At 50.4% G+C, this 12538-nt stretch overlaps 1 protein-coding gene across 2 annotated transcripts in view; it reads left to right on the plus strand.

The window, feature by feature from the left end:
* The window catches only part of nhsl2 (NHS-like 2), a 436567-nt gene that overhangs the window by 274292 nt on the left and 149737 nt on the right, over positions 1-12538 (plus strand). The window lies entirely within an intron of this gene.

Below are 12538 nucleotides of genomic sequence, written 5' to 3' on the forward strand. Positions count from 1 at the left end.
ACCTGCCGCTTAACAAATGCCCTGATCTGCATATGCCTAAAAGCGTTCCCAGGGGGGAGGTTCCACTTCCCCTCCAGCTCCTCCAGAGTCGCAAACTTCCCATCAAGGAAGAGGTCCCCAATCTGTCTGATGCCTGCCCTGTGCCAACTTCCAAATCCACCATCCATTCTCCCCGGTGCAAAACGGTGATTGCCCCGTATCGGGGTCCAGACTGAGGCCCTCACTTCCCCCCTATGCCGCCTCCGCTGCCCCCAGATTTTGAGGGACGCCGGGGGGAGTGGAAGTGGGGCCGTCGCCAAAGCCTCCAGACTCGTACCCACACAGGACGCCACCTCCAATCTCTTCCATGCGTCACCCTCCCCCTCCGTCACCCACCCACTTGCAAATCATTGCCACATTCGTCGCCCAGTAATACCCACACAGGTTGGGCAATGCCAAAACTCCTCCCTCCCTTCTTCGCTCCAAGAATACCCTCCTTACTCTCGGGGCCTCCCACACAAACCCGAGAATAGACTTATTCACCCTTTTGAAAAAAGCCTTTGGGATTAATATGGGGAGGCACTGGAAAAGAAACAAAAACCTTTGGAGCACCGTCATCTTAATCGACTGGACCCTGCCAGCCAACAAGAGCGACAGCACGTCCCACCTCCTGAACTCTTCCTCCATCTGCTCCACCAGCCTCAAAAAGTTAAGCCTGTGCATGGCCCCCCCCCCCCAGGTCCTAGCTATCTGGACCCCAAGATATCTAAAGCTCCTCTCAGCCCTCTTCAACGGGAGCTCACCTATCTCCCACTCCTGATCCCCCAGGTGCAGGACAAACAGCTCACTTTTCCCCACATTGAGCTTGTAACCCGAAAAGTCCCCAAACTCCTCAAGTATCTTCAACACCTCTGGCATCCCTTCAGCCGGATCCGCGACATACAACAGTAGATCATCTGCGTACAACGACAGCCGGTGTTTCTCAACCCCCCCTCCCCCGCACAATCCCCCTCCAACTCTTCGAATCCCTCAGCGCCATGGCTAGGGGCTCAATCGCCAACGCGAAGAGCAGGGGAGACAAGGGGCACCCCTGCCTCGTCCCCCTGTCTGCATACTTCCCAGCGCCTCCATCAATTCCTCCAGCTCGATTGGGGCCCCCAGACCCTCCACCCGCTCATCCCCTACTCTTGGAAACTCCAGCCTCTCCAGAAAGCGGTCCATCCCTCCTGCCTCCCTAGGGGGCACCGCTCGGTACAGCCCCTCATAACAGCATCTGAACACCCCATTGATGTCCTTGCCACCCCGCACCAAGTTCCCTCCTGCATCCGTGACTCCCCCTATCTCTCTCACTGCCTCCCGTTTCCGGAGCTGGTGGGCCAGCATCTGACTTGCCTTCTCCCCGTACTCATATATCATTCCCTGCGCCCTCCTCCACTGCGCCTTCACCTTCAGGTGGTCAGTATATCAAACTCCGCTTGGAGATTGCGCCGCTTCCTCATAAGCCCCTCCTCCAGGGCATCCGCATATCTCCTATCCATCCTTCCATTTCCTCCACCAGCCTCTCCCTCTCGGCCCTCTCCGCCCTCTCCCTGTGCGCCCGAATGGATATCAGCTCCCCTCTGACTACTGCCTTCAGCGCTTCCCAAACCACCCCAACTTGCACCTCCCCATTGTCGTTGGCTTCCAGATACCCCTTTATACCCCTACGGACCCGCCCACACAGTTCCTCCTCTGTGAAAAGCCCCACATCTAACCTCCATAGCGGGCACTGGTCCTTCCCCTCCCCAGCTCCAGATCCACCAAATGTGGAGCATGGTCAGATATGGTTATCGCCGAATACTCCGCCCCCACCACTCTCGGGATTAGCGCCCTGAGAACAAAAAAGTAAATCCGAGAGTAAGGCTTGTGAACATGGGAGAAAGAGGAGAACTACCTACTCCCCGGCTTCAAGAACCTCCAAGGGTCCACCCCTCCCATCTGATCCATGAATCCCCTCAGCACCGAGGCCGCCGCCGGCCTCTTGCCCGGCTTAGACTTCGAGCGATCCAGAGTTGGATCCAGCACCGTATTAAAGTCCCACCCAGGATCAAACCCCCCCGTCTCCAGGTCCAGGATCAGACCCAGCATTCGCCGCATGAAACCCGCATCGTCCCAGTTGGGGCCATACACATTGACCAGGACCACCCGCTCCCCCTGAAGTTTACCACTCACCATTACATATCTACCTGCACTGTCCGCCACCACATTGGACGCAACGAACGACAAGCTCTTACCGACCAAGATTGCCACCCCTCGGTTCTTTGCATCGAGCCCCGAGTGAAACACCTGTCCCACCCAGCCTTTTCTTAGCCTCACCTGATCCGTAACCTTGAGGTGCGTCTCCTGGAGCATAGCCACATCCGCTCCCAGCCCCCTCAAGTGTGCCAAGACCCAGGACCGCTTCACCGGACCATTCAGCCCCCTTACGTTCCATGTGACCAGCCGAATCTGGGGGGTCCTCCCCCTCCCTCCGCGCCGATCAGCCATAGCTCTCCCTCAACCCACCATGTGCCCAGGGAACCCTCCAAGCCCGTTCCCCACGGTGGCAGACCCCCCTCCCAACCCCCCCCCCCCTTCACCAGCCGTTTCCTTACAGCCCCTACAGCAGCAACCAGGTACCCCCCCCCTTCTTACCCCTAACATTGTACTTCAGTAAGTCAGCCGACTCCTGCTGACCCCGGCTACTCCCGCCATACCAACGGCCCCCCCACCAATGCAACACAACCACCAATCCCCCCTCCCAGTGCCGGCCCCGCCCCAACTCCTCCGGCACGGGAAGAAAGCCCGCCCTTCCATTCCGAAACCCACCCCCCAACCCAACACACGGGAAAAAGACGGGCACATGATCCAGCGGGACCTCAAACTGCTCCCCAACCCCCCACCAGTGGGAAAAAAAAACATAAAGCGCCACGGTAAATAAATAACAGCCCCAAAAGACGAAAACTCAGAGCAACGAAAAGGCAACATCAAACACAGCCAATATAAGCAAAAGGATACCAAGGAGGACAGAGCCTCCAAACAATGTACATCTTTCCCCAGCCCCCCAGTCCTCAGTTCGAGTCCAATTTCTCTGCCTGGACAAAAGCCCAGGCCTCCTCCTGAGAGTCAAAGTAGAGCTGGCAGTCCTGGTAAGTGACCCAGAGGCGAGCCGGCTGTAGAAGGCCAAACTTCACCCCCTTCCTATGAAGCACTCCTTTCGCTCGATTGAAGCCAGCCCTTCTATTCGCCACTTCCGCGCTCCAGTCCTGATAAACCCTAATGTCCGCATTCTCCCACCTGCTGCTCCTTTCCTTCTTCGCCCATCTCAACACGCACTCACGGTCGACCAAGCGGTGAAAGCGGACCAGCACCGCCCTGGGCGGCTCATTCGGCCTGGGCTTCCGCAGCAGCACTCGATGGGCACCCTCCAGCTCCAGGGGTTCCCGGAACGACCCGGCACCCATCAAGGAGTTCAGCATCAGGACCACGTAGGCACCCAAATCCGAACCTTCCAGCCCCTCTGGGAGGCCCAAAATCCGCAGGTTCTTTCGGCGGGAGCGGTTCTAGATCTCCTCCATCCTTGCCAACCATTTCTTGTGAAGCGCCTCCACCTTCACTGCCAGGCCCAGGAGCTCGTCCTCGTTTTTCCGAAGCCTTTTGCTGCAGCTTTCGAATCTCCGCAGCCTGAGCCGTCTGAGTCGCCATGAGCTTGTCCAGCGAGGCCTAAAACGGCTCAGGATCTCAGCTTTTAGCTCCCTGAAGGAGCGCTGAAGCAGCTCCTGCTGCTCCCATGCCCACTGCTGCCACGCTGCTGATTCCCCGCCTGCCGCCATCTTGTTTTTTCTGCCTCGCACCTTCTTCTGCTGCAAAGTCGACTTTTTGACCGCTCCACTTCTAGTCCAGCCCATCCACCGGCTGCTGAGCACAGTGGCTGCGTTCCCACCCAGGGAAAAGCCGAATCAGCGCCGTTGCAGGCCCTTAAAAGAGCCCGAAAGTCCAAAAATAGCGGGAGCTACCGAACGTGCGCTTAGCTCTGCACCGTCGCAACCGGAAGTCCCGTCCCCACTTCTTCAATGGCCTTGGTGAGATATTTTCACAGTTGTTCCCTCTGCTGCTAGAATTCAGCTTTCATAAAGGCCCTCAAGTCAGCTTGAGGCCTCTAAGCCCGCCCTTCCCCCACCTGTATGCTGGAAGAGGCTTTTATCTTTGCTGCAGCTTCAGCCAAATCTTTCACTGTTTCTGCGGATCTAGTAACCAAGAAACATACCATTCCTGGGGGAAAGTACTCCTCCAACATTCACCTACGCCTTTTCATCAAAATTCCATCCCGTATTGATTAAAAAAGGGCTCTTTTCTGTAACCTTAGGCAGGAGCTGCCTTGTGTGTGACCACCGGAAGTCCACAAATTATCCTTTTCCCCTATCCTTCTGCAGCCCACTCATGCTCAAGGACCCACCACGTATAGATCCAACACTAAAGAAGTCTCGAAGATGTGTGCAGTGCTGGTAAATGAGCTAGTAGCCAGCCGCAAATGTCAGAGCAAATGACAGAGCCTCTTTGTTGGTGCTGTGCTTTCTCTCTCTCTCCTCCTTCTCCTTCGAGGATTGCTGTGGTTAGGCAAGCAGAAGTTCTTGAATACACAGAAACAAAAAATCAGAAAGGAGAAAGTGAGGATGAGGGAATGGGTGGGGTGGAAAAGAAGACGTCCATGTTCACACCATCGATACCTTGCACATCATGCCAAATAGCAGGATGAGAGCATACTGAGAAGTGACATAAGGCCGTCATCCTCAGCGTTCTGAGTGATGTCAGATGCCACTGGCTCCGTTACAGTTGTCCCTATTTTAAAAAATTTATCTCACACGATGTGAGCAGCACTGGCAAGGCCATATTGGATTGCCATTGAGAAAGTAGTAGCGAACTGCCTTCTTGAACTTCTGCAGTCGCTGTGGCGTAGGTACACCCACTGTGATGTTAGAGAGAGATTTCTAGCATTTTGACTCAGCGACAGTGAAGGAACGGCGATATATTTTCCAGTTAGGGTGATGGGTGACTTGTGCGGACATCTAGGTGGTGATGTTCCCATGTGTCTGCTGCCTTTATCCTTCTAGGTTGTGGAGACCACAGTTTTGGAAGATCGTCAGGAAATGAGTTACTCAAAACAAAATCCCCAACCAGTGACCTGCCATTATAGATACATTACTGATATCATTGGTACGGCTAAGTTTCCAGTCAGTGGTAACCCCAGAATGATGATGCTGGAGGATCAACAATCAATCTCTCAGCATCCACCCTATCAAGCCCCTTCCGAATTCTATAGGTTTCAATGAAGTAACCTCTTATTATTCTAAACTCCAGAGAACATAGACCCAATTTATTCAGCCTCTCAGCATAGGACAACCTGCTCATCCCAGGCACCAATTTAGTGAACCTTTGCTGAACTACCTCAAAAGCAATTATATCCTTTCCTTAACTTGGACACCGTTTGATGGAGGAAAGGTCATTGATGAAGCAGCTGAAGATGGTTGGACCCAGGCCCTGAGGAACTCCTGTAGCAATGTCCTGGTGCTGTGATGATTGACCTCCAACAGCCACAACCGTCTCTCTTTGTACTAGTTATGACTCCAACTAGGGAGCTTTCCCCTTGATTCCCATTGACTTCAGTGTTACGAGTGCTTCTTGATCTCATACTTGATGTCGAGGACAGTCACTCTCACCTCCCCGCTTGAGTTCAGCCCTTTTGTCCATGTTTGGTCCAAGGCTATAATGGAGTGAAGAGACATGTGGCCCTGGTGGAGCCTAAACCCAGTGTCAGTGAGCAGCTTATTGCTGTGTTAGTGCTGCCTGAGTGTACTGGTTGCAACTTTGTTGATGACGGAGTGTGTACTTTAAAAAAAATAAATTTAGAGCACCCAATTATTCTTTTTTCCACTTAAGGGGCAATTTAGTGTGGCCAATCCACACTAAATTGGGTTGTGGGGGTGTTGTAGTTGTGCTGCTGTATTGGGCTATGGCATCTCTAACTCTGGAGCACAAGTCTTCAATCGTACTGTTGACAGGATTGATAACATTTGCTGTGTCCAGTTCCTTTAACTATTTCTTGATATCACATCGAGTGAATTGAATTAGTCGCAGACTACCATCTGCGATGCTGACAGAAGGAGGCTGAGATGGAACATGCACTCAACACCTCTGGCAAAAGGCAGTTGGAAATGCTTCAACCTTGTCTTTTGCTTTGGTTTGCAGGGCTTCCCTATCAATGAGCATGTGGAAGCCTATCAATGAGCATAAGGACATCCTCGTCCTTCAGCGCATTGTTTAATTGTCCACCATCATTCATGGCTGGATGTGGCAGGATTGCAAAGCTTAGATCTGATCCATTGGTTGTGGGATCATTTAGCTTTGTCTATAACATGCTGATTAGTCCTGTTTTGGAGTTTCACCAGGTTGGCACCTCATTTAAGGTATGCCTAATACTGCTCCTGGCTTGCCCTCCTACACACTTCATTGAACCAGGATTGATCCCTGGCTTGACTGTAATGATAGAGCCAGGCCATGAGGCTTGGTACGACTGGTTCGCAGGTGAGGTTGCCCAAATATGTTAACTTGGGCAAAACCCCTAAAGTTGTTACCCTTCAGCTGGGATACCCCCAGATTGTTGTGCCCTGGATACAGGGTCAATTTTATGGTGATTATTAGTGATTTTTCAGTGGTACGGTCGGACAAAGAAACTCAGTGGAATAACCAGGAATTCTGGGTCTTAAACTTTTACACAAAAATTAATGGATTGTGATTAGTATAAATGGTGGTCTTTCTGTACCCATTTCTGACATATCTCAAAATGTTTAAGGGACAAAAATAAGGTACAAACTATAGCCCAGTTCTCCATTCCAACCACGAAATAGGAAATCATGAAAGGGTTTCCTTCTCTATTGTGGAATACCATTTCTGATGCTTGTGGCGATTTTTAGAGGAGTACTTGATTGATATCTCTATTTCACATTTGTCCTCCCGTAGAACAGCTCCCATCCCGATGTCATTCGCATCAATGGATGTGTTAAATGCCTGGTTAAATCCAGGGCTGCAAACTGAGGCTCACTATTAAAATAGTCTTCAGCTTTTTAAAAGCTGCCTGGCATTTACCTTTGCTTTTTTCTGCAGTAGGTCGGTCAGCGAGGTGCCTACATACTACTCTGTAGAACCCACAGATCCTGAAGAATCTCATGATTTCCTATTTCGTGGTTGGAATGGAGAACTGGGCTATAGTTTGTACCTTGGCAGCCCTGGGCACTATCTGTCCTTCACCCACTATGTGTGTGAGATAGATAATTTTGGCTTTAGCGAACTCGCTCTTTGAGAGGCTGATCACTATGTTAGCTGACTGTACTCTATGGAAGAGGGCTTCCAGATCTTCTACACAGTTTTCCCAGGTGTCGCTGAACACTGGGAGGTTGTCCAGGCACACTACACAATTGGATAAGCCCACCACTACCTGGTTCATCATTTGGAAGCTAGCTAAGGTATTTTACGGACATAACTCAAGAATGGTATAACCCTTCTGGTGCGGGCTGTCAAGTGTTAATACCCCTTGAGTAAATCTACCTGTGATATAGGTTGCTTTACCTATCCTATCAATGCAGTCTTCCAGACGGGGTATCAGGTAGGAGTCAGCTCAGGTCACTGCATTAACTATTCAATAGTCAATACTAAACCGTATTGAGCCATACAACTGGAGAAGTCCAGCTATTATTACTAGGCTCTATTAGTTGGTGCTCCAACATGTAGTTAATCCCCTTCCAGACTATGGCCAGTTTTGTTGGGTCTAGATGGTGGGAATGTTGCCTTATGGGAAGGACCCTTCCCACATCTACATCCTGTATGGCAATGGTAATGCAGCTGGACTTGTCTCTGCAAAACGTTTACATGCAATGAGGAGCCTCATCAGATCTGTTCACTGTTCCGCTTCTAGGTGCGAGAACAAGGAGTTTACATTGGCTATTTCTGTATTGTAGGGGGCTCAATGTGTGCCTCACCCACAACTCCCTCCAATTCATCCCCACTGCTACTCCTCCTCCTGGTCAGGGGCAATGGGACAGAGCGCTACTTGCTTTTCTCGTTCCGGGCTGTGATATAACTTTATCATATCGACATAACACAGCCTGTGTTTTTCCCCCAATTTGGGTTCTCGATTAGATAGTTCACTTCCCCAACCTACTTTGCTGCTCTGCATGGGCCACTGAACTGGGCTTGTAAGGGTTTGCTTGGTGTTGGTCAGAGCACTAACACATAGTCTCCAGGCTGAAAGGTTTTGGCCTTGGCATGTTTATCTGCCTGCTCTTTCGTAGCTGTCTGGGAGATTTTCAAGTGTTCTTGGATCACCTCACAAGTTGTCATGAGCCATTCCTGGATCACGGGTATTGTGGGGGTTGGAGGGCAGGATTGGCCAAATGATGCAAAGAACTGTCTCCGCTGTCGGGCTCAGGAGATACTGGTCTCCTTTCCTCAACTAGTTCTGCTGTGCTCATTGTAGCTATGAAGGATCTTGTCCTGTAATCAAGGGAGAAGTATGTGTTGTACTGTGTTGGATTCCAAAGCTGTATTGCGGCGGGTATGTGGAGACAATGGGAGGTCTGTATGAGGCTGACATCGTTGGAAAATGTGAGGGTGAGATGGAGGCCGGTATTCTAGGTTCTGGAGTCTAAGTACTCCTTGGGGAGAATCCATTCAGCTGCAAGGGGGTTTGTTTATTTATCTTTCCCTTCAGGTTTGAATGCATCTCAAGTATCCTGCTTTGATGCTAATCACAATATTTATAAATACTAATGTTATAATTGACAGCTCTTGACCTCATCTCAGGCAGCTAATTGCTTTCTGCTGTTGGAAAAGAGGAAGTGAAACCACTTAACAGCTGTGTCTCAACCATTAAGTTGTCAATCACAGGCTAGTGAAAGGTATTGCTCTGTGAAATTGAATGGATGCTCAGCATTTCAAAGAATCTCAGAGGATTTGAAGCTTTTCCAAGTGTTTTGGACTTTTGAGGAATCCTCTGACACTTCAAAGAGCTGAAGTTTTAAAGAAATTTGTCGAAGAATAGTTCCGGGTGAGGAAGCCACTTTAGAGTTTAAGAAGACACACTGTTGAGCAGAGGGCAGCCTGAGATCAACATGCGAAGAGTGATCTTCAGGTTGTCCAGGGATGGAAGGGCTATCCAGACACGCGACCTGCATCCTAGTGGAAGGTCCAGGGGGCAACCTCTCACATCCCGGGCCCACCCAACCACCAGAACCCTTGGGGGAACCCCCCCTCTTCTGGCTGGCAGCAGCGGTGGGGCACATTAGCTATGGCCATATTTACAGGAAAGCCCACACAGTGGATCTCCTGATTTGGGGGTGGGAGCAGCACGCAGGAGAGGGAAAATTGGGCTTCCTGCCTGTTAATTGCATGCTGATGCATGCAAATCAGCATTTGCATGTTCCCACCAGCGCAGGATGGATGCTACGGGCAGCAGCGTGGGAGCTGAGACTAGGGGACGGTCCTGCCACCTGGCGCCGATCCCATTTTTCAGCCACGCGGAGAAAAGAGAATCCTGACCAAAGTATTTGGATATTAGATGTAAGCTCTGCATGCCAGAGACTGGGTGAGTTATGAGGGTGTAGTACATTGAGCACAGTGAGAAGTGGACTGGTGGATCGGAGATGTCATTGGAAGTTACATTCCTAATTTGACCACCCATTGTGAGGTCACCAAGAAGTTTGTGGCACTTCTGCCAGGTCCTGGGGGCTAGACTTCTCTCATTTACCTCCTTATATGGCCAACTGCTCCCTGTCACTTCCAAGGATGATCCTTGAGGGATTTCTGGAATCCCCCATCTTGTTGGTCTCACCACAAAAGCCTCTATCTGTGATCCAAGAAATCTCTTTTCCTTGCCGTTCCTACTTGCAGCCAGTGACAGTACAGGGAGCTTCTTTCCACTGAGTGCTGTTCCATTATAGGAAGGGCAGAGTATCTTTAAGACATGCAGCTAGGGTGTTGAATGCCTAAGCAGCCAGCACAGTTCTGCTCAGGCCAACACTAGATCAATAATAAAGCAGCGCAAAGATTGTAACCCCAGTTGGTACTAAACCATAATATCCAAGCCTGAAAATAGGTCATAACAAATTTTAGCCTTTTTCCTGAAATTTCAACATTTACAGATGATTGGAGGAAAGTTAGAGCTTAAAAACCTATGGGGAAATCCACTTTATTTTGACTGTAACTAAATCTTGAGAAAACGAGCAAAAGACTACCAAGTCACAAATAAAGTAATGACAGCCCTCACGTATTAAAACCGTTGATATTTTTTATCAGCCTTAGTGACAGTTTCAAAAATAGGAACATCTGGAGTAAGCCATTTGGCCCCTTGAACCTGTTCTCCCATTTCATTGGATCATGGCTGATTTTCTACCTCAAAGTAATTTCCCCGCACTATTCCCATATCTTTACTGTCTTCATATCTATTGACTTCTGTTTTGAACATACTCAATGACTGAGCCTCCTCAGCCCTCCAGGATGCAGAATTCCAAAGACTTACCACCCTCTGAGTGAAGAAGTTCTTCCTTACTTCAGTCTAAATGGCTCTAATTCTGACATTGTGTCCCCTCCCCTCGCTGGACCACCCAGCGAGGGGAAACATCCTTCCGACAGCTACCCTGTTGAGCCCTGTAAGAATTTTGTTTGTTTCAGTGAAATCACCTCTCATTCTTCTAAACTCTAAAAAATACAGGCCCGGTCTCTTCAATCTCTCCTCATGGGACAGGGCTTTTCAAACTCAAGGGCGGGTCCCGCGGGAAGGTTTTGGCACTCGGTCTCGGCGTTCCTGATCGCGGGAGGAACGGCCAATGGCCGTGACCGGCTTTTAAAAATGGCGGCAGCAATGGATTTTAGGGATTGCCGGCCATCCCACAAGCAGTGCACAGGCCCGGAGCCGATCAGGGCGGGCCACCTACTCCTGACGTCAGCGCGCTCTCCAGGGCCAGTTTTCTTTTCAGGAAATGACGGAATCCTCCCACCAGAAGCAGCGCCAGAGAGCAGGTCACGCTGACGTCACATGTTCTGGGCGCGAGAGATTCCTCCATTTCACAGCTGACAGCAGTGCTGGTGTGAACTCCTGGGCCGCTGGTGAACAATCCATGAAGATGAAACTAAAAACAGGAACACAGCAGCATAAAAATGATTACTTGAGGTGTGGGTTATTCATTATGCCAATGAAAATCAGGATTCAAAGTTAATGTGTGTTATATGTAGGGAAGCACTGACAAATGAAAGCTTAAAAGCCTCAAAACTTCAAAGACATTTGAAGACTAATCACGGCGAGTTCGAGGACAAACCTCTTTATTGTTTTCAATGGATGCAGTGAGATCTTTAATCATCAGTGAAAGTCATGATCAGAAATGTAACATTGAATAAGAAAGCAAGTGAGATTGTGAGGGCTATGCAGGCTCACCTGTCACATTAAAGATAAGGTGGGTCGCGAAGGCCAGCCAGCGCAGATCGCAAAGGTCAGCCGGCGTGGGTTGCGAAAATCTGCCGGTGTGGGTCGCAAAGGTCAGCCGGCGTGGGTTACAAAGGTCGGCCGGTGGGGGCGCAAAGGTCGACCGGTGTGGGTCCTGAAGGATGGCCTGTTGGTAAAAAGGTTAAAATTTGCACTGCCATTATGCTATGTATACATTTCCTTAGGTAAGCAGACCAAAACTATTTACAACACTCCAGGGGCATTCTCACCAAGTCCTTATACAATTGTTTTTTGCTGTATTCAAATCTTCTTGCAATAAAGACTAACACACCATTTGCTTTCCTAATTGCTTTCGGTTCGCATTCAGTGACTCATAAGCAAGGACATCCAGGTCCCTTTGGGCATAAACATTTTTTAATCACTCACTATTTAAGAAGTACTCTGCATTTCCTTTTTTTCCCATCAAAGTGTTAACTTCACATTTTTTTGCATTATATTCCATCTGTCATGTTCTTCTCCACTGACTTAGTTTGTCTAAGTTTGACACTTGAAGATTCTTTGCATCCTCCTCACGATGACATTCCCACCTGGTTAGTGTAATCAGCAAACTTAGAAATGTTGGGCGCGATTCTCCCACACAGGGAGAAATCGTAAGGCTGGCGTCAAATCCGGGCGGGTTTGACGCCAGCCCCCCCTCCCCGACCGGGGACCGATTCTGGTCCCCGGTCGGGGCTAGCATGCCGCCGCCGTAAACTCCGGCATCGCGGGCTTAACGAATTTCGTTAAGCCCGCTTGCCAGAGTTTGCGCCGGCTGATGCGTCATATGACGATAGCCGCGCATGCGCGGATTGGAAGACTCCAACCCGCGCATGCGCGGATGACGTCATCGCGCATTTGCCCGAAACCCGCGCATGCGCGGGCCGGGATGCCCCTCAGCCGCCCCGTGAAGTGATACAGCGGGGCGGCGGAAGGACAAAGAGTGCGCGGGAATCGGACCCGCTGCCCACGATCGGTGGGCACCGATCGCGGGCCCATGGCACCCTTGGCACG

This window comes from Scyliorhinus canicula, chromosome 17 (assembly GCF_902713615.1).
Source record: "Scyliorhinus canicula chromosome 17, sScyCan1.1, whole genome shotgun sequence".
In the NCBI taxonomy this organism is placed as follows: Eukaryota; Metazoa; Chordata; class Chondrichthyes; order Carcharhiniformes; family Scyliorhinidae; genus Scyliorhinus; species Scyliorhinus canicula.